General features: G+C 41.6%; 1 long non-coding RNA gene across 1 annotated transcript in view; it reads left to right on the top strand.

Moving 5' to 3' along the window:
* The first annotated feature begins 800 nt into the window (after positions 1 to 800).
* LOC128586057 (uncharacterized) overlaps positions 801 to 23,486 on the top strand; it is a 77,463-nt gene continuing 54,777 nt past the window's right edge. Inside the window, exon 1 of the long non-coding RNA XR_008380173.1 lies at positions 801 to 1,163. This is a non-coding gene — a long non-coding RNA (uncharacterized LOC128586057). The remainder of the gene's footprint in view (positions 1,164 to 23,486) is intronic.

Raw genomic sequence — 23,486 nt, 5'->3', positions numbered from 1 at the left:
TCCAAGAAGAGAGTTGCTGGGAAGAGTTAAGTTTCATTCATTCAAATGTGCCCTTTCATAAATGGAGAGGAATTTGCTAGAGGGAGTAGGATCTTTGAGGCTCTGTTGGAAGGGGTTGGGATGGGAGACTCAAGACAATGGATTGTCAGGTGTCATGCAAATAGAGTGAGGAAAGTCTGGGCCCTAGCACACAAGCTGATACATCAGTTATTACTCAGGAACATTTTTTCCCCCTGCCTTAGTGTTTCATTATTGCTTCCTTTTAATGAAGTGACTTGAGGTGGGGAGGAGGAGAGAAGTAGGCGCAGCCCAGGGTTGGAGGAGGTGTTGAAGAGAGAGAATGGAGAGGAAGGTTCCTGGCTTCTGTTGTGGCGTCTTTTCTATTTGACTTCATGGCTGTAAGTATTTCCAGATGGTGAATCAGACACCAGACGTAACAATATTTCCATATTTGGGTATAGCAGTAGCCTGCGTTTTTAACATTTTTCTGCCTCTGTTATCCAACCACAAAGCATTCTTGACAGCTTCAAATGTTGTTAAATATAGATTTAACTCCTATTCCCAGAGCAGGAAATTCTTTGGAATTCCTTGTTTTTCACGCAATCTGCCTATCATGATTTAAAATAAAATTAGCGGATGATCCAACTGGCCGTGTGTACCTTGTTCCTTTATTGGGGTTTGGGGGTGGGGAATGGCAAAGAGATCCAGTCTGCTACAGTGTTCAAACACCGACCATTCCAGAGATTCCTTTAAAAATCACATTAAAGTTTTCAAACAAGGGTGTGTGGGTTTGTTTCTGGACATCAACTGGGGGGAATCTTGGAGGATGACTTTGCCCCAGAGGAGAAACTTAGAGAGCCTTACCATCAGCTGCCCTTGTAAAGCAGGGGGTGTGTTGTGGGAGGGCGGTGGGAGGCTGGAGCAACAAGGCCGGGAGATGGGGAGCGGAGGCTGGAAGAACCTATGTGCACAGCCTTTCCGTACCATGCCTCGGTGCGCCTGCTAGTAAAGCACATCTAGCTAGAGGAACAGCGGCTCCTCACGCCCTGCCCCAGGATGGTCCAGAAAGCCCAGACGTCCTGTCGCCTTCTCACCTCCTCCGCTGAGAGCTGCAGACCAGTTCATGTTAACGGACGGGAGGGGAATTGTGCACATGTTTATGGGTGAGTGTTGCTTGAGTGCTAATTCTGCATGGCTCTTTCGCTCCTTTCCTCCTACCCTCCCCATAAGGGTGCCCCAGGAGGGAATAACGGGCCGCCTTGTTTCCGTGAGCTGCAAGCCACAGCGAGAAGGGGCCGCTTGTCTCCTGCAGCTCCTGGCTTCTGGATGAGCCATGGGGAGGTCTGCCAGAGAACGCTGGGTTACCTAAAGCGGGGGGGGGGGGGTCACCGTCTGGCAACACCTGAAAACAATAACAACCCTAAACCATGAGCCTCTGGTTTCCTAGCCCTAGCCCTAAAAGTTCTTAAATTGGCGTGCCTCAGAGTCACCTGGAGGGCTGCTTAAAAGGTTGATTGCCGGGCCGCACCTCAAAGTTTCCGATTACATTTCTAGTAAGACCCTAAAGTAATGATGATGGTGCTGTCCGAGATCACACCCTGAAGACCCTGCCCTGTCCACAGGAGTGCCTGGAATGCTGAGTGTGTGTGTCTGTCTTGTGCTCATAGCCTCACGACTCCACTTGTTATAGCCATCTTAATGAACAGAGCGAAAGGCCAGCTTCAGGTTAGCGCCCCCACGCCAGCCCGTTTCTCTCCTCCTCCCTTTGCCCGCCCCCACTCCCTTGGCGTGATCTCCAGGACAGCAAGAGGAAGCCGGGATTACGGTGGCGGCGGCGGCGGGAACTGGGTGGGGGACGCGCGGGGAGGCTCCGTGGGCCGCAGGACCATCGCGGGGACGGACGGCTAGCAGGGTCCCCGCGCCGGGAGGGCCGCGCCCAGCTGCCCGCCACCCTCCGCCCTCCGCCGCCGCCCCCTGCCGGCCGCCCGGCCCGCGCGCCCGCGGTCCCCACGGTTGCCAGGACTCCAGGTTTCCGGCGGCGCGCGGCGCAGGACGTTTCCAGCCCCGGCCCATATTTGGTGAAAGTCTTTCAAGACTCCGTCATCCAACTCCGGGGGACGGCGGCGACAGGGGCCCTGGCAGCGGGCCGGGCGACCGCGCGGCCGACGGGTTGCTGAAAAGTGCACGGCGGCGGCGGACGCCTGGCCTCGCTGCGAGGGACCCCGGGCTCGCGGGCAGTGCGGGGACGGCGGCCACCCAGCCCCAACCTTCACCCTCTGGGGACTGAAGTCCGCCCCGCGCTGCGTGGGAGGCCGGCGGGAGGGCGCCGCGGCCCGGTTGTGTCACTTTTCCCGTCCACCCCACTGTTGACGCGTCCTCCCGGCGGGGCAGCGAGTTGCCGCGCGGTGCCAGACCCGGCGGGTCCGCCCGGGCGCGGTGGTGCGGGCTGAGTCGAGGACGGTGTTTGCTTAGACACCCAGCGCGCCCGAGAGCGGGGAGGCCAAGTTGACTCTGTCTGGTTGGGGCTTTTGCCCATTATCCCCCGAAGGGACACGTGCCCTCGCTTTGTGCTGGTCTCTCCCAACCTCCTCCTTTCTTCCTCCTCAGGAAGTTCCGTGGGGGAGTTGAGGGGGTGCTAGGGGGAGCCCTGGTTAGGAAGGCCTGGCTCTGCCATCCGCTGGCCAGGGGCCTTGGGTAAATGGCTCATCCTCGTTGGATCCTGAATGCTTCCTCGGTAAATAGGGAAAGGAGGCAGCAGGCAGCGAAACCAGAGCACCTCCTTTGGGGGTTAAACCTCACAGCATCCCCTCCTAGGAACGGCAGAAAGAAACTCTCCTTATATAGGACTCACTCTATGTCGGGCACCGCTTGGAATGCCTGCCGACTCCTGTAATTCTCCAGTGCCCCAGTGAGGCCGGTCCTCTTGTTAACATGTTTTCTATATAAATGAAGAAATGGAAGCATAGAAAACAAGTGGCTAGGCAAAGGTCACTCACCTAGCAGGTAGCAGAACTGGATTTGGACCTAGCCGCCTTGGTTCCAACAGGTCTTGTACTTAACAACTGAGCTTTCCTGGAGACTTGCCATCCCAACTCAGGGTTCCTGAAACTTCTATCACAACTACACTTCTTAAACTTCTATTTAACTCTATCACAACTACCCGGATAGTCTGGGAGAAAGGCATCAGATATATTAAAATAGTTGATAAATTAACAGAAGCTCTGCTAATCCTTGAGAATTGCCTTAGGGAGGAGGGAGGAAGGGGTGTTGCGTTTTAACAGACAAAGCCTTAATGCAAGTAAGTTTGTGGAGTGGACTTTCGGATACCTCAGCAAGCAGGTGGGGAAGATATTTAGGACATTGAGGGTTCTTCTGACACCTCATAAGCCATATTGATCAGGCAGTCCTTACTTGTGGAGTAAGGCTCTGCCTGGTGGGAACTGCCTTCAGTCCCTGATAGGAAGTTTTCAGCATCACTTACTCGATGGCTCACCAGTCTGAGTGTTCCTTGTGGACCCCGATTACTTTTAACTAGTTCTCCACCTCCCATTCAACTATATGTTATGAGTACAGTTACCTATGTATTTGAGAAGGAATTCTCTAAACAAATTTAATCAGAGCTCATGATGTGTCATGACCTAAAACAGAGGACTTTAACATTGAACTTGCCCTGGAGGACTCAAAGGTCTGTGGTACATAAGCCCTGTGTGGACACCTCACTAACCTGGGTCTGAAAGGATGAGCAAGAATCTGATAGCAGGGAAGGACATTTGAGATGGAAGGAACAGAGCTTTGACCGTGTGTGACAGCCAGTCTAGTGTGCCTGGACCACAAGATTCCTTTGGATCACTGGCAAGAGAGGTCAGCTGGAACCTTTTGTAAATGACCTTGCCTGTTATGGTGCTGGGACTTTGCCTACAGGCAGAGGTGAGCCATGTGAGGCTTTTGCCTTAACTTCCTGTCTGTAAGACAATGGGGTTCTCCCACCTGGGGGACACACCCTCCAGTGCCTGCAGAATTCAGATAGGTAACAAAATGTCCTGAGGATTAGTGTGGCTGATATCTGGCCTTGGTGTTGAGAACTGTGAGGGCACTGGGGGCCACCTATGGGGAATTGGGGGTTGATAGGTGAAAATACACCTTCAGTGTTTGCCTCTTTCCTCCTTTTTAAGCCAGTGATCTAGATTTTTATGTGAAGTCTGCAAATTTTTAAAATGTTAGCAACTGAGTAAAATGTCAAAATGCCACCTGGGCTAATCCTAGGAAAACCAAAGTAGATAACGTCTGTGGATGCCATTGTGATCTCTGTTCTGTTCTAGCATCTGTAATTCCCAGCCACCTGTGAAATTTTAGGGAATAGCACCTTGGGCTCCATTTAATTGTCTGACTGACTACACTTTGATGCGTTTAAGTGTTAGGACTGCCACTTAACTCTTGGTTGTGGAAATTTATATCCTATCAACAAAAGTAGAATTAGTGGCCTTTAAAGAATTTTGTTCTTATCCACTCCCCGAATACTACTCAGTCTCCCTCTTTTTTCTCCCCCTGAATTTACGTTGTAAGCGGCTGGCATCGCCTTGGCAGCATGACAGCCAACACTTTTTCAGGGCATCCGTATCCAGTGGGAACTAGATCTGTTTATTTCCTCCCACCTGGCATCTATCCACAGGAAGCCAAGCATTTCTAACTTCCTTACCTTGTAGAATTTCTTGTTTTGAGCTAACACAGAAACATTTCATTGGAAAGGACTGGAAGGCACCTCTCCCACCCCACCCTGCAATCTGTCTTCTACAGATGATTGAGCAAAATGAAACATAATAATTATAAGTCATTATCATGTGAGATGGCTCCAGATTTGGGGAATTAAGAATTAATCTCTATCTCTTGTGTTTTGTTTCTAGAGATACCTGTCTTTTAAAATCACACATAGCACATTTGGAATTTAGAATGGATTTAGTTTGGGCACACAGATAGATCCTACAGTGACATTAAAGCCATTCATTTGTGCCAGCCAGCTTTTGGCTTGTCTTAGGGATTAAGTGTATGGGAGGATCTGGGCAGTTGGGCTGATTATGTGAACTAAGACATGTTTAAGGCCCAGCACAATGCCTGGCACATAGTGAGTGCTTAATAAATCACAATGATTTCTACGGCCATGTGCTACCTTATCTTCACTTCTTTTACTACAGTTAATAGAAAATGAACCAGCCTTATTCTCTAGAGAACATTCTCTAGTCTTTAAATGAACTCTAGTTATTAAATCAGTAGAATTCTTTCATATATTGTATAGAGATGATACAATTTAAAAGACCCATCCAGCCTATTATGCTGGCTGTGTTGTGGCACCAGTGACCGTCTAAGTAAGAAAACACTCAAATGGCCTTGCTTGTCATGGGATTATGATCTTGCCTACAGGCTGTGGTGAGCTATGTGAGGTTTTGCATTGGTGTCCTCATCTGTTAACTAATAGGACTGCCCCAGCTCAGAGGTCATACACTCAAGTGCTCACACAGATCAGACAGGTAGAGAAGCCGGGCCTGAGGATCAGTGCAGGCTGATACTTGGAGAGCCATAGAGATAGTTGGGAACATCTGTGGGGCCTGGATTTTGCCTACCATGGCTAGGTAGTTAGTATACATGATCTCATCTGATCTTTATAAACAACACTGTAGGGTTTTTTACTTCCATTTGAAAGATGAAAACTGAGGCTTAACCAGACATCAGGAACCAGTGCTAGGGCACAGAGTTGTTAAGATAGAGCAGAATGTCAGTTTCCAAAGACCATTCCTTTTAGGGCGGGTGTGGTATTTGCCCTCTGTGAAATCTGTCTTAAAGTTTAGGAACCTGCCCGAACTTCTTGACTTTCTCTTAAGAACTGACTGTGAGTCTGTCACTTAAGTATTTTTCTAGGTATGGCCTCAGCTCATTTATGTTTTGAGTCACTGTGGATCCAGGTTTCTTCATGAGAGTCTGGTGATAAATCAGTTAAACAATAAAGAAAGGGTTCCCAGTTAGGGCCCTTGCCTGAGCTTGTTCCTATTTCCTCTGGAGGGGGAGGGGCAATGAAAGAGATGTGTCAGAACAGAGGAGGTGCATCTCAAAGACTAAGAGATTCTTCTACTATAACTTAGTCACCACTATTGATTTTGTTACCTGAGGCAGGAGAGCTGCCATCTCCCACAACCTGATTATCTTCACACCAGAGTTACTAAGGATGGAGCCCTCAGGCCATGTCCCTGTCCCATCCAGTGTGTGCCTTACCCAAGGTTCCCTGAGCCTTGCATGTGGGTGCCCAAGTTTATGGCAATAAATAAAAACCTTCAAGCCATTTGAGGCTAGTCCCAGTATTTCTCTGAAACTATTTACCTCCTTTCCTGTGGTTAGGTTTTAGCTTTCAAAAGAAGAACAAAAAAGCTAATTTTATTTTATTTTTTGAGACAAGTCTCACTTTCTTACCCCCAGTAGAGTGCTGTGGTGTCATAGCTCACAGCAACCTCAACCTCCTACACTTAAGTGATCCTCTTTCCTTAGCTTCCCAAGTAGCTGGGACTACAGGTCCCTGCCACAATGCCTGGCTGTTTTTTTAGAGATGGGGTCTTGTTCTTGCTCAGGCTGGTCTTAAACTTGTGAGCTCAAGTGATCCGCCTGTCTCGGCCTCCCAGAGTGCTAGGATTACAGGCATGAGTCACTGTTCCTGGCCTAAAAAGCTGATTTTAAACAGTTAATTCTTCTGTCCCAGAAGTCACCCACAAAGTCACCATACATGGAGAAAAGGGGAAATTATAACTAAACGGACCTTCATTTACAAAATATTTATTACTGAATTTTACAAAGAAATGGCCAACATGTACAGAATATTTATAAAGAATGTTTTGTAAATAAAGGTACATTTAGGTATGATTTTTCATTTTCCCTATGTATGGAGATTTCGGGGGCGACTCTGGAATACCCTGTAATAGGACAAAGATAATATATGTTCAATGCTTAAAATTTTTGAAGTACTGGGAAATGTTTGGGGGGGGATTTTAATGTAGCATATATACAAAAGCACTGTATGCCCAGAAGATGGATGGCTCAGTGTGATCTAATAAACACGATGTGTCTGGTGGGCTTCATGCTAGGTTATCAAGGAGCAATAACATCTGGACTTTGTGATAGGGGCTCTCACTGCCTAGGGGAGATGCAGATGCTTAAGCAGACACTCCAGGACAGTGGACTGAGGTGCTAGAAGTGGTGCAGCCTAATTGTTCCAGAGTGCAGACAAGGGATTGCCTAAGTCTGAGTCTCACCCTTTAAAGATGCAAGATCTTGTTCAGTTTGCATAATTTGAAGGATGAGAGGGGTTGGACACAGTGATTGCCTAGCATATATGTTCCCTTTGAAGCTGGTGACTGCAGAGAATGTGCAACTTCATGAGAGATTAGAAAACATCTAAAAGGGAGAGTCTTCTAATGTGCCTCTTCATTGCATTGATTATAGATAGCACCAAGCCTTTGGGCACTATTGGAAATTCTTATCACAATGGATCCTTCTTTCTGAGGGAGAAAGGAAAAGGAAGTGACATTTACAGGGCAACTGCCATGGGCCAGGATCTCACCTAATATTCAAGAGAACTCTCTGAGATGACTTTTTTTTGTTTTTCCCTTTAAAGAGGTTCACACTCTGTCACCTGGCCTACAGCGCATCAAAGCTCACAGCTGTGAAACTACAGGCATGGCCACCATGCCTGCCTGGATAATCTCTGGATTTTTTTGAGAAAAGGGTCTCTCTATATTGCTCAGACTGGTCTCGAACTCCTGGCCTTAAGTGATTATCCTACCTTGGCCTCCCAAAATGCCACAGGGCTACACTGTGAGCCACCATACCCAGCTCCTGAGGTGAAGTTTTTGACATTTTTTCTAAGCTCAGGATATAGAGGTGCAGAAAAGTTAAGCACCTTGCCCAGGAGGAGTTATGATGTGACCAAGCAAGGATTCTAAGCCCAGCCTGCCTGACTCCAAGGCTCACGCTCTTTCTACATTTCTGCTGCACTGTCCTGACTCCTTGAGTTTCCATTCCCTTTCTGTTTGCGCTTTTTCTCCTTTCTATTATTGTGACCCCCACCCTGCCTCTATAGAGCCAGCCCTTTAAAACTGTCTTTAGCATTTTCAGGTCCACCGATGCTGAAGTCTTTGAGCCACCAGTGACTCTTTAGCTTCAAAACGGAGGTGCAAATGCAGACATCTTTGTCATCATTATAATCAGGGAACAGACACGGTGATAGTCAGCGCTTACACTGGCTTCTTTGCTAGGTGTATGATGATTTAGAAATAAGTGATCTCTGCTTTCCAGGGCCTGATCACAGGTTCCAGAGAATGTTGTGGTCTATATTTAGAAATAACAAAGGAAGTATGATTTTTGGAATTTTGTGCTGGAAAGACAGATGGGAGGTGCCGTGGGCAATACTGGAATACTGTGGTATAGCCTGAAAGGCGGCTTCCAGAAGGAAGTTAGGGCTCGGCACCTGTAGCTCAGCAGCTAGGGCACTAGCCATATACACCAGAGCTGGCGGGTTCAAACCCGGCCAGGCCTGCCAAACAACAATGACAACTACAACCAAAAAATAGCTGGGCATTGTGGTGGGCGCCTGTAGTCCCACCTACTTGGGAGGCTGAGGCAAGAGAATCGCTTAAGCCCAAGAGTTGGAGGTTGCTGTGAGCTGTGAAGCCATGGCATTCTACCGAGTGTGACATAGTGAGACTTTGTCTCAAAAAAAAAAAAAGGAGGTTAAGCAACAGCGTTGAGGGGTGTGTGGTGTTTAGGGAGATAAGAGACAGGTATGGAAGACAATGGAAGTGAGGACTCCGGAACAGAAGTAAAAAGTATCAGGCATTGGGAGGAGGGAGGCTGAGTGCTGTGCTGAGGTTTTGGGGCCAGGTGCTAAGAGGAAGGAAAATGAAGTCAGTGGGTACCACCTGCGGTGGCGTGACTTAAGGCTAGCTGTTTAATTTCGTGTGCCTCTGTATTCTCAGCAGTGAAACAGGAGTAACAATATCTCACAGAGTTATTGGGAGGATAGAATGAAATCACGTTAATGGTCGGCTCTCTGGAAACTGAAGTGTGCCCTGCAAATGCTTGCGATCAGTTTCAGCCTGGAACCCGTATTTTAATCTGAAGCTTCTGGAGAGCCTTTGGGAGGGGAGAGGCACGTTCAGTGAGGTCAGCAGTCGGCATGAGGCTGGGGGACAGCAGGTTGTGAGGAAGGCCAGACTTAGCAAGGACAGGTTGTAGAAATGGAGAGATGCTGAAGAGCCGGAGGGAAGTAGGACATTCCCATGGACTTGCCACCGCAACTAGTCCAGACTCCATCTATCTTTCTTTTTCTAGGATTTCTGCACTTTCTAGGTCATTGCTCTGCTATTTTGAATAGAGAAGTCCTTGAGTCCCGGTCTAGGAAAGGCAGCCAGAATGGGCCAATGTTTGTAGCTGAGTCATTCTGCAAACACTGTTTTCTTTTGTCGTCTTTTTTTTTTTCTTAAATTTTAATTTAATTTTTTATTTCAGGTTAATTTGAGGGTACAAAGAAATGTTTGCACTTGTTAGGTAGAGTCCCTGTTATAAATGTGTCCCATCCTCAAGAGGTGTGCCAAGCACCGAGCCATTGTGCCCATGCAGTGGAAGCACACCCATCCCCCTTCCTCGTGGTCCCTTGCAAACACTGTTTCAAGGGTTACACCTGAAAGCTGGGGCCAGGGAAGGAGGCAGGGAATGAAGAGCGGGGTGGAAATAAACTCAGGGGAGACTTCTGAAGTGACATAAAGTGATAATTGCGACGATTTCCACTTGAAATCACCTCCCCAGTTATTAGTCATTAACCATCTGGAACCAAATGTGTTAATTTAGCACCATGTTGGAAACCTTATAACATAAACCACATCCTAGGGCCAGGGCCATCTAGGTTTTGATCCTTTGTAAATGTCCCCGTTTTGGAACACAATTTGGTGTCAGTACATAGAAACTAAGAAGTGTGCTGAGTTGTGAGTCATCAGCCATCTGCCTTCCTCTAGAACACGGTGGGGAAAAGATGGGCAGTCTGGTTCCAATAACACCCAGGCTCACCTAAACTCTCACTGAAGGCTGAAGCAAATGCATGTTTTAAAAGGCTTAAGAAATGTCATTGAACTCCGAAAAGAGACAAGAAGTCTCTGTTCTTTGGTTTCACCTGTACCTAAAGTCTTGTTTGGTTTTCCAGGCTATCATATGGGGGTTGTCCACGATGCTTTAGATTTCTAGGGATTCTCAGTCTTGCCTTTTAATGCTTATTTGCAAAATTACCGCACCACGATAGGGTTTAGGGATACAGAGATGACTAAAATGTGGTCCCTGACTTTGAGGACAGCACAGTCTAGAGTGTGGAGAGTATAAATAGTGTTAAGTGCTGTGTTATAAATGACTTTGTAGAGATACAGTACATAGGCTGCTTTCAGGCCCTTGAACATGACCTCACGCTAGAAGGCGGAGTCTTCTCATTACCCCGATGATGCTGCTCTCAGAACTTCCAACCTCCTCCATAAAGCTTGGAAGGGCAAGCTATGTTATTCTCTGCTTGGATTTAATTGACTATGCTCAGGACATATTACAGTATCAGCATAAATTTCAGGGTCCTCTGACAACATCTCATTCATCAATGGTTGAATATTTTTATTTTCAACAACATGCCACTTCCTTTTGGTAAGCAGCCCAGACTTCCTACTGTTTTATAGCCTTTTGAGTAAATTTGGATTTTCTAAGGTTCTAATGATAGCTAGTGGGGATGTGAATTATATTCTTGGCCTTATCCGAAATGGTGTATGGTGAAACTCAGGATTTCCATCGTGTAGTTGTTTGAAGCCTGTCCCTTAGACAGTAGGGGCCACAGTGAAAATGGACAAGCAGGGAATGCACATTGGGAAAGAGAAAGGCACGACATGATTCCGCTACCTTTGGTGGCATTTGGAGGTGTTGTTTGATTTGATTTTGCCATTGTGTGCGATGTGTTATCTGGCTGTATTTACCTTATTTGGGGTTTAGTTTTCCCTTATTTGTGTAATGTCTTTAAAGTGGAAGCTAAGGTCACTCTTTGAAGACCTTTTTTTCTTCCTGCTATACAGGCATAAATTCCCCCACTCCTAATTCAGCTGTATCCCACAAGTTTTGATATGTTATGCTTTTATTTTCATTTCGTCCAAAAGACTTCCTAATTCCCTTTTTGACTTCTTTTTAACTCTTAGGTTACTCAGAAGTATGTTACTTAGGATATTTGGGCATTTTCCAGGTATCATTCTGTTATTCAATATTTATTTATAGTTTAGTTTTGTTGTGATTGGAAAATAAGGTATGTATGACTTGAATTCTTTCACACTTTTAAAGCCTTGTCTTATGGCCTGGAATATGGTCTACCTTGAAAAGAATGTCTGTTCTGCTACTGGAGATGGAGTGTTCTATAAATTTCGTTTAGGTTATATTGTTTGATACTGCTCAAGTCTTCTATATCCACACTGATTTTTTTGCCTACCTATTCCTTGGATAATTGAGATCTCCAACTACAATTGAGAATTTGTCTTTTTCTCCTTTTAGTTCTATCAGTTTTTGCTCGATATACTATGAACTTCTGGTATTAGATGCATAAATGTTTAGCATCTTAATAACATCTGGATAAATTGACCCTTCTATAATCATGAAGTGACCCTTGGTGATGTTTATTTTTGTGCCTCAAACTTGACTAGGACACAAGGTCCCAGATGTTTAGTCAAACATCATTCTGGGTATGTCTGTGGGGTGTTTGGGGGTGAGATTAACATTTGAATCAGTTGACTGAGTAAAGCAGATCACCATCCCCAATTTAGGTGGGCCTCATCCAATCAGATAAAGGCCTGAATAGAACAAGACTAACCCTCCTGTAAGAGGTTAGTATTCCTACCTGATTATCTTTGAGCTAGGAAAAAATATGGGTTCCTGCCATCAGACTCAAACAGACCCATCAATTCTTCTTGGCCTGGTGGCCTTTGGACTGGAACCACATTATTAGCTGCCCTGGGTATCCAGTTTGCCAACTGCAGCTCTTGGGGCTTGTCAGCTTGCACACTCATCTGAGCCAATTCCTTATAATAAATCTCTCTCTCTGCGCGTGCGTGCGTGCACACACACATCTAAATATAGAAAGGTTCTGGAGAACCTTGACTATTCTAATCCATTTTCTTTATGCCGTAATATTCTTTGCTCTGATCTATACTCCTTCCTCTAGTTTTCTTTTGATTAGTGTTTACACGCTATTTTTTTTTTTTTTTTTTTTGTAGAGACAGTCTCACCTTACCGCCCTCGGTAGAGTGCCATGGCGTCACACAGCTCATAGCAACCTCCAAATCCTTGGGCTTAGGCGATTCTCCTGCCTCAGCCTCCCGAGTAGCTGGGACTACAGGCGCCCGCCACAACGCCCGGCTATTTTTTTTTGTTGTTGCAGTTTGGCTGGGGCTGGGTTTGAACCTGCCACCCTCGGCATATGGGGCCGGCACCCTACCTGCTGACCACAGACGCCACCCAACACGCTATTTTTAAATCCTTTTAATTTCATCCTATTTACATCTTAACATTTAAAATGGTTTTATTGTAATTTGGTTTTGCCTTTTTATCCAATATGATATTCTCTACTTTTTAATTGAGGTGTTTGGTGGTCCAACATTTATTGTGATCATTGACATAGCTAAGATTAATCTATCATGCTGTTTTCTATTTATTCCATATGCTCTTTTTCCCCTCTTTTCCACTTTTTCTTTCTTTTTGGATTTAATTATTTTCTTATTCTGTTTTATTCCTTTTATTGGCTTCAAGCTATAACTCTCTATTGTTTTATGTCAGTGATTGCTTTAGGGTTTATAGAGTAGATTTAAAATTTCTTATAGCCTGCCTCCAAATGCTAATATACTGTTTCACATATACAGTTAAGAATCTTACAACAGTATACTTCTATTTTCCCTTTTTCTGTCTTTGTGCAATTTCTGCCATATATTTTAATTCTCTATAGGTTGTAAACCCCATGGCACACTTAATATTTTGGCCTTAAACAGCCAATCATCTTTTGAAAGATATATAAAATAAAGAAAAAAAAAGTCTTACATTTGCCCACATATTACCATTTCTGGCTCTCTTTATTCCTTTGGTTAGATCCAGATCTACATTTTTGCTTCTGCCTGAAGCACTTATTTTAATGTTTCTTATGCAGGTGTGCTGGTGATGAATTCTTTCAGCTTTTGTATGTTTGAAAACATTTTTATTTCATTTTTTAACTTTTTATTTTGAAATAATATTGACTTGGAGGAAGTTGTGAAAATAGTTAATAGAGTCAATCCCATGAACTGTTCTTCCAACCTCCCCCAAGGGTGGCATCTGATAACGAGTGTGATAAGAAAACCAGAAAGCTGACCTGAGTACAGCACTGCTAATTAGACTATAGACCGTAAAATGTTTTTAACCAATTGTTTCATGCACTCAATTGTGTATTTCACCCACCTTCGTTTCTTTTTTCTTTTTTTTTTATTTATTTTTAAACCATAGCTGTGTACATTAGTATGATCGTGGGGCACCATACACTTGGTTCATAGATCGTTTGACACATTTTCATCACATTAGTTAACATAGCTTTTGTAGCATTTTCTTAGTTATTTTGCTAAGACCTTTACATTCCACATTTACTAGGATTCACATATACCAGTTATAACCTAAGAATAGGGAGAAAGGGGAAAGGGAGAGGAGGGAGGGGGGAGGGAGGGGGAAGGAGGAGGATTAATGGGATTACACCTGCGGTGCATCTTACAAGGGTATATGTGAATCCACCTTCGTTTCTGAAAGGTAGTTTTACTGGATATTGGACTTGGTTGGCAATTTTTTCTTTCATTACTTTAAAGCCCCAGTGCTTTTGGCTTGTGTTGTTTCTGATTAAAAGGCTGCTGACATTAAATAATTTATTCTTCTCTATATAATGTGCCCTTTTTTATGGCTACTTTAGAGAATTTTCTTTTTATTACTAGTTTGAAGCAATTGGATTGTGATGTGCCTTGGTGTAATTTTCTTCATGTTTCTTGCACTTAGAATTCTTGGATCTGTGAGTTTAAATTTTTCATCAAATTTGAAATTTTCAGCCATTATTTCTTCTCTGTACTCTGGAGAGTCCAATTACGCATGAAGAGTCTGTACTTAGGAGAGTCCAATTACACATCCAAGCACTGGACTTTTTATCTTTTCTTTTTTCCTGTGTGCTTTATTGAGGATAATTTCTAATGGTATGTCTCTAGTTCATCAATCTTTTATAGTAAGTATATAATCTGGTGTTAATCACATTTACTATATTTTTCATCTCAGAAATTATAGTTTCAACTCTAGAAGCTTCATGGGAGTCTTAAAAAATATCCTCCAGATTGCTAATTAGCATGCTTAATCTTTCCATTACTTTGTTCGATATACACAAGACAGTCATGATACCTTTTAATGTCTTTGTCTACTAATTCTGCACATATCATGTGTTTCATTTCTGAGTCTGTTTCTATTGATCACATTTTCCGCTATTGTAGGTCATATTTTCCTGCTTATTTGCATGCTTGGTAATTTTTGACTGGATGTCAGACATTGTGAATTTTAGCTTGTTGGGTGCTGGATACATTTATATTCCTAAAAATATTCTTGAATTTTTTTCTGGAACACAGCTAAGTTACTTGGAAATAGTTTAATCCTTTCACATCTTGCTTTTAAGCTTCTACTATGGAGGCAAAACCCTTCTGAATATTCCACCCAACCCCCATTACTTATAAAATTTTCCTCTCCGTCTGCTGGGAACACAAAATAATCTCAGCTCTATCTGTGTTTCAAGAATTGTTCCCACTGCTCCTTTTTAGCCGTTCTTTCCCCAGCCTTGGATAATTTTCTCATCTGAATGCATTGAACTGAACTTAGTTGAAGACATGAGGGGTACCCTTTTTCAGATCTCTGGAGTTCTCTGTGTAGCTCTTTCCTGCTCAGTACTCTGCACTGTCATTGCTAGACACATTGGTTTCACCAAACACCTGTCTGATTGACTCAGGGAGACTGCTGCACTGGGTTCCACCTGCCTGTGCTATAGCCTGGATCTTCTTTTCAAGCAGTAAGCTAGGATAATTGTGGGTCTTAATTCTTTTATTCTCCACTCTAAGCAATCACTATGCCTTGCTGTTTGATGTTCTGTGTCTGAAAAATGTTGTTTTATATAATTTGCCCAATTTTATTATATGCTTTTGGCAGGAAGGTAAATCTGGTCACTGTTTCTTCATTTTGGCTTGAAAGCAGAAGTCCTGCCATTGACATTTTGCTGAAAAACTACATGTATATTACTTCCCTAGGGCTACCATATCAAACTGCTACAAACTCAAAGGCTTAAACCAACAGAAATTTATTTTCTGTTATTTCTGGAGGGTAGAAGTCTGAAATGAGGTGTTAGCAGGGCCATGACACCTCCAAAGATCATAAGGAAGAATCTTGCATTACTAGTTGTATTTCTGGTGAATGCTGGCAGTACTCAGCATTCCTTGGCTTGTGGATGCATCACTCTGTCTTCTTCCCTGTGTGCCTATGTCTCTGTGTTCAAATTTCCTTTTATAAGGCCACCAGTCATTGGATTAGGATGCACCCCAATTCAGTATGACCACATGTTAACACAGTTAACAGATTTGCACATTTGCAACCGTACTATTCCAAATAAGGTCACATTCACAGGTACCAGGGGTTAGGATTTCAACATATTTTTTGGAGGGACACTTTCAACCCTATAACAGAAGCTGTCATTCTTCTTCTTGATTAAATAATATTTTAAGTAGAACAAAAGTGACTGGTCTTTATGGCAAACTGTTATAATACTCTGCATTATTAGTTTATCTTTAAATATCCTCAGGTATTTATGCAATCACAATAATTTCAAAATCAACTCCATATTCATCTTTTTTTTTCATCTTTTCTTAAATATGATTTGTTAATATAGTGAGATGGATGCTTTAAAGCTTTAAAGTTTCTTATTTTTTCTTATTTTTTTTTTTAATAAAGCCATTTTACACATGTATTATCTGGCCTTTTCTTTCACTCTGTACCTAAGAGATTTTTAGGGATTAGAAGGGGTTCAAACTTGAAGTTGTGGTAATTAGCTTCTTACTTTTTTTTTGTAGAGACAGAGTCTCACTTTATGGCCCTTGGTAGAGTGCCCTGGCATCACACAGCTCACAGCAACCTCCAACTCCTGGGCTTAAGCAATTCTCTTGCCTCAGCCTCCCGAGTAGCTGGGACTACAGGCGCCCGCCACAACGCCCAGCTATTTTTGGTTGCAGTTCAGCCAGGGCCGGGTTTGAACCCGCCACCCTCGGTATATGGGGCCGGCGCCTTACCGATTGAGCCACAGGCGCCTCCCCAGCTTCTTACCTAAGGATAAAAATATGTGAATTATAGTTTGATTATTTGAAAGAATTAGAAGCAACTGTATTAGGAAAAGTAAACCAATATTTAATGATATACAATAAAAACTATGCATTTTATTATACAAAAACTGTACATTTTTAATCTCTTAATTTTTTATTCAGGATGCTCCTTGATTTTTTAATTTTCCATCGGAAGTACTGAATGATAGGAAAAAATAAGGTTTATTAATAAGGTTTATGTTCTCTGTACATAAGGGATTTTTAGGGACTAGAAGCGGTTCAAGTATTTCATATTTACTTGTATATATTTATTATTTCTGGCATTCATTATTCCTTTGGATAGGTTCAAATTTCCATCTGATATTTTTCTTTTGCTGGAAGAACTTCCTTGAACATTTCTTACAGTTTTAAACTGCAATGATAACTTCTGCCTACATGTGTTTATCTAAAATGGTTTTTATTATGTCTTCATATTTAAAGAATATTTTTGCCAAGTTTGGAATTCTAACCCCTTTTCAGCACTTTAAGCTGCTGTTCCATTGTCTTTGGCTTGCATGTTTTGGTCAAAAGGTCTGTTGTCATTGTATCTTAGTTACTCTGTGGGTAATGTCTTTTTTTTCTGGATGCTTTTGATATTTTCTTTTTATCACTGGTTTTCAGCAATTTGATAATCATGTCTTGGTGCATTTGTTTTTATCCCGCATGGGATTCATTGAGATTCCTTGATCTGTGGGTTTATAGTTTTCATCAAATTAGAAAAATTCTCACCATGATTTTAAAAAATATTTTTCTTTTCCCCTACTTCTCTCTATCTGGAAATTCAATTTCACATGTATTACATTGCTTGCTACTATTCCATCAGAAAAAATAATTTCTGTTCATTTCTTTTCAGTCTTTTTCTCTGAGTGCTTCATTTGGATATATTCCAATTTATTATGCCCTCAGACTCCTGATCTTTTCTTCTGCAGAGTATAATCTGTTGCTAAACAAATGCAATGAGAAATATTTATTTCACATATTATACTCCTCATCCAGTTCTGTTTGATTTTTTAATTTCTACTTCTCTTAATATTTATGTTTTACATTAAATATTTGCACAGAGCTATGATAGGTATTTTAACATTGTTATTATCTAGTTTCATTATCTCTGTCGCTTTCGATTTGCTTCTATTGATTTTTTTCTCTGATTCCGGATCATATTTTCTTGCTTCTAAGCATGTCTAGTATCTTTTTATTGAAAATTGAGTATGATGGCTATTACACTGTTGACTTTTGAGATTTGTTGTCATTCTTTAAGTAGTGTTGAGCTTTTTTGGCAAGTAATTAAGTTACATACAGATTAGTTTGACCCACTTAGGCCTATTTTTAAGCTTTTATGGGAGTTCTATAATAACATTTATTTAAGAGATGGTTCAGTCCTGCTACTAAGATGTGGCTCTCCCATTGTTTCTACTGAATAACCTAGGATGTCATTGAGGTTCCTCTACTCTAATAGTGAAAGTTAAAAGTCAGGAATGAAATTTAAAATAAGGTGGTCATGGATGACTTTATTGAGAAGATGATGATTTATACACAAATGTTTTTCTTATTTCATTACCAAGTAATGGGTATGAATCCTAAAACATCACAACATTTTATGTTTCTACCACCGGTTTAGAAAAGTGTCTGCTTAATAATAACCTTACTTAATATGGAGTTTAATATATTATAGATATCTCTTGGAAGGAATTACACAGCCATTAGGAATTGTGTTTTTGAGGATTATTTAATGACTTGAAAAAAGCTCTCAAACCAATGTTAATCGAACAAAAGCAAGGCAAAAATTCTATGAACATAAAGATCTCATTTATATATGTAAATGTATATATACACATATATGTATCTCATTATATATATATATACATATATGTATATATATGAACATAAAGATCTCAGATATATGTATAAAGGTCATACGTATTTTAGTTAAAATAATTTATTTCTGGATAAAGGGATTATGAATACTTTTTATATTGTCATTATTTTATTTTAGTATAACTTTTATATTAGTCTCACTTTTAAAACTTTTATTTTAAAATATGAGATACCTGATAAATTAGTATGTAGAAAAGAAAGGGCTTTATTCAGAATATGACAATACCTGAGGGCAAGAAAATTTACAAACACAGAAATCACATACCCATTTGTACTATAGCTGGAGTCAATATTTTTCTGTCTCTGAGTTCATTTCAGGATCTTCTGAGTATAGAGTGGTCTGGGCCATCAAAAAAGAATGTCCTGATAGCACTGGTGAACTTGTGTCTATGGAACAGAAACAACAATGTGCCTTGGATCGGCTTTATTTATTTATTTATTTAGCTAATTTAGAACAAGTGCATTTTCTTTGGTCCCTGTTTCATATTACAACTTTAACACAGAATGTCTTAGTTTGCTAGGGCTGCCATAACAAAGTACCAAAGATTGGATGGCTTAAACAACAGATATTAATTTTTTCGCAATTCTGGAGGCTAGAAGTCTTATTAAAGATGTCAGCAGAGTTGGTTTCTTCTGAGGCCTCTGTCTCTTCATTAAGGTCTTCCCTCTATACATGTCTTGGTCAATTGTTTTCTTCTTATAGAGACGTCAGTCATAATGGATTAGGGATAACCCTGATGACCTTATTTTAACTTAATTACCTCTTTAAGAACTCTGATCCAAATACAGTCCCATTTTGAGGTACTGAGGGTCAGGACTTAATATATGAATTTCAAGAGGACACAGATTAGCCCATAGCACTGAGTGAGTTCAGTTCCTCTCTTCAGATTTCTCATGAATGTAGCGTAGACAGAAAACTCATTTCTTTACTTTCTCAGCATAAGTTCTAGATCCAAGAGTGCCTGATGTTGAATGCTGGATTTCTCACTTAAGAGCTGTTTGACCTTGGAGAAGAGATCCAGCCTCACTATACTTCAGTATCTTATCTCTCAAATGGGGACAATATAGATACACATCTCATAGCATCAGTAATTTAATTTATGCAGAACTCACAGAACAGTGCTTGCCACATAGCCATACACCAAGTGTCCAATAAAGATGACCTGGTATTGTTTTATCAAATTATCTTGTTAATGTAGTTATTTATTTAACACTTTACTTGACATAGAAGACTTAATGATGAACACAAAAGATAGTTCCTGTCTTCACTGAAGAGAGATATTTTTTTCTCCCTGGATCTAGATCAGTGTTTTTCAACCTTTTTTGTCTCATGGCACACTTGAACCTATAGTAAACTTCCGTGGCATGCTTAAATTATGTTGATACAAAAAAAAAAAAATTGAAAAAAAGAAAAAGAATATACTTACTGTGCTTTGAACTTCTTTTGAAAATAATGTAATTAATGATCTTTAAAATTTTTCATGGCAAACCTAAGATCCTCTCGCAGCACGCCAGTTGAAAATCGCTGGTCTAAATAATAGTATTTCTGGTGAGAAAGATTTTGTTCTACTTTTGAAAATTCTGTGTAGAAATGCTTTTCTAAGGGATACTGAATGGTTGAAGCTTGATCTCTCTGACCTTCCCTTCCTCACTATAGGTCCTGATTCTTATTATGTGTGGTTTGTAGATTTAGGGAGAGGTCTGACCTCGGAAAGAAGAGGTTGGAAAGAAATCTGAAAGTAACAAATCCTATATCTCTTATGATTATTTCTCTTCTTTCTCTGTCCATTAAACAACACACACATACATACTCTTTTACTCTTGCTGTGCTGGATACATTATCTAATTCCCAGATTCTGTACCTAGATAATGCTGTCTATGAGGTTGTGGTATCTGCTTCATTAAACAGTCCTTCTAGAATGCTTTGATGACTAAAAATATAGATGATGTGTCTGTCCTTTGTACACCAGCTCTCTCACTCTCATGTGGGAACATGTACTTTGGGTACTCTTTCAAGCAAGGACTTGAGCTGATGTACCTCATACATTAATTCTGGCGGTAGTAATACTTTGGGAAAGGAATATGATCCCAAAATAACCTCCAAGAGAAGAGAAGCATGTCATGAAAGGTCATGGCAATGGGGCAGAGGATATTGGACAGAAGAGTTCTAAAAATAGACTGAGCAAGAGATCAAAGAACCAGCAGTGATGAGGAACCTTTTTTGGCTTTGGTTCCCAGGAGAAAGAGAAGGAGGAGAAGGAGGAGGAGGGGCAGCACGCCCAGCCTGCTCGTGCCTTCTGTTCCACCCGCCACTCACAGCCCTGGTGAGGAAATGCTGTGGGTGGGAGGATGGTTAGCAAACTTTTCTGTGCTGGGTGATGCCTGCTCTTATATCACTTTGATGAAAAGTGTATTTCTATAATGCTTAAGAACCTTTCAAAATGAGTAACTTTATGAGGATTTTTACCTTACTGCCATATTGCTAATATTGTAAAAAAAAAAAAAAAATGTGTAAAACATTTGGATCAAGAATCCTTAACTTCAGCTTTCTTCTGGGCCAGATCTTTAGGTTTTACAAGTTCAAATTGACTTTTTCTTGTCTCCCTAAGCTATACCTGGTGATTAAATGTGTTTTAAAAGCCAAGCACTAAATTTTTGTGCATGTATGAAAATTGAGTTGATTAAGTTCAGCTGTGTCAGGTTCTATGAGCAACCCCGTGTGTTCTGCAGGGGTGGGGTTTGGGCATATCTGGCTGGAGTGGAAGAAATTCATATTTCAGATATGCTGTACAACCCTTTCCCCTGAAGATCTAGCTTTGAAAATAATGAGGTGGGTAGATTAAGATATGTTAAAAACAGGCCTCTTGAATGAATTTTGGCAGATGGTGTGTACATGTGTTTGTGTATGGTTTTATTTTCTAATTCTAAAAAGTAGGGAATCAGAAAATCTGGGATGAATCCTATATCCTCTTTAAAGAACAACTTCTTTGATAGTAAAATACATGTATTGACACTTGGGAGACAGTGAATATATGGAAGTGCTTGCCAGCTGTGCAGTGCTGTACAAATGTGCCTTAAGTCCCAGAGTTGTCAGAGAAACAGTATTTGCGTTCAAGCTGAATCCACTCTTTCCTCTTCAAGGAGACTTTTCATTCATTTCAAAACTATTTACTGTATCACTCCTCTGTGCAAGGCACTGTGCCAGGCACCAAAAACATTTAATGATGAATCATCCCCAGATCCTGCCCTCAAGGAACTTAGGGTGATTTGAGGTACAAGGAGTTATGGGATTTTTGTTTGTTTGTTTGTTTGTTTGAGACAGAGTCTCACTCTGTCCCCTTGGGTAGAGTGCTGTGGTATTCTAGCCCACAGCAATCTCAAACTCTTGGGCTCAAGAAATTCTTCTTGCCTCTGCCTCCCAAGTAGCTGGGACTACAGGCACTCACCCCAACTCTTGGCTAGTTTTTTCTATTTTTAGTAGAGATGGGGTCTTGCCCTTGCTCCAGCTATTCTTGAACTCCTGAGCTCAAGCAATCCACCTGCCTCAGCCCCCAAGAGTGCTGGTTTATAGGCTTGAGCCACCACGCCTGGCCCCAAGCTACAAGGAGGCAGATAAACCACTAAAAAATGGTTTCTTTAATTTAGCTTCAAATGATAGCACGATTTAGCATAATATGACATTTAAAAAGTTACTTAGCAGTCCTTCTTAAAGATTTAAATAAAAAATGTCCACGTAGTTGCATGCATTAATCCGTTAATAGACTCATGAGCATATATGCCAGTAGTCACAAGAAATGCACGCAAGAGCAAAGACGTCTTGATTCAGGACAGCCAATCTGAGGTATTGCAGGGAGGAGTGATGACTGATAGCCACTAATCCCAGCCCTTGTTGAGTAATCAGTCTTCATTAGATTCCCCAAACCAAAATTGACCGGAAAACAATTGATTCTTTCTGACTCTGAAGCCAATTTCTCCATTTGTTTTGATTTGAGGCTATCTTGGCCTGAATCATTGTGTGAAAGGCCCTTTTGTTTAAAATCTTAGTTGCAGTGTAGTCAACAAATCTTTGACTTTATTCTAAAAGTAGAGACAAAATTGAGACTTCTCCAGGAGACAGGAGAATCTCAATGTTTACATGAGGGAAATATGACGGCTATAATCCTGAAAATTATGCAATTTCCAGTCATCTGAAAATCGCCACAAAATCTTACTCATAAAATTCTAGCTTAAAGTGGATTCTTGGTCAGAATTACAACTTTAAAAATATTGCTTGAATAAGAATATTAAAGGTCTTCTGAAAATACAGGATATGATACTGATCTTTTCTCCCAAAAGAAGAAGGCTGCTTTAGGTATTAGAAAACATGTGATTTTCTTTTCAGGAAAGCTAAAAAGGCCTGTACATTGGTTTCGAGTTGACCTCCCCTTCAGGCACTAATAGATTTAAATCAGTATGAGAAATCTTAAATACGATTCTTAGGAAAAACAAGCTATTGTGAGCTCAGAAAAGAAGAATGTTTTCGTTATTGTTCAGAAAAATGGTTGAAAACTAGTGGGGGACGATGGGTACTACCATTTAGCTTATGAGTTTCCGCTGAATTGTGGGAAGAGAACTGTAAACTGTGTGAGCAGAAAATATAACCTTCAAGTCAAGATATCCAGGGCAAGTACAGAGACCTGTGCTACCTCATGGGGCCAGACATACAACCTCCAATCAGATACCTCAGAAAGTCCCTCCATAGAGAGGCTAGCAGGCTGGCTCCAACCTTCCAGTCACTAAGCACTCTGACTAAAATGTCTCAGAAAGAAGGAGTCCAGATCTGTACCACATGTCCAGATATAGGCACCTGAGATTATGTGATAGAGATAGTCTCAGTGGCCCATTGCCTCTCAACAAACAGTGTCACCAATATGGCTGATAGTCCAGAGTCAGTCAATTCATACTACAAATATTTATGGAATCTCTACTCTGTACCGTCTGCCAGGCATAAAGAATCTGTTCATGCCTCTGACCCCTGATTGTGCTTCTCCAAAGTCTAGAGGCCCATGAGAGGACAGACCCCTTCAGCCAGCAATACTGCCCTGTGCTGGTAACTTCTGGGCCCCAGTCGCTTCTGGCTTTGTGTTC

Source organism: Nycticebus coucang, chromosome 5 (assembly GCF_027406575.1).
Source record: "Nycticebus coucang isolate mNycCou1 chromosome 5, mNycCou1.pri, whole genome shotgun sequence".
Classification (NCBI taxonomy): Eukaryota; Metazoa; Chordata; class Mammalia; order Primates; family Lorisidae; genus Nycticebus; species Nycticebus coucang.
Note: the sequence above shows the minus strand (reverse complement) of the source record. Positions and strands in the feature narration are given on the sequence as shown.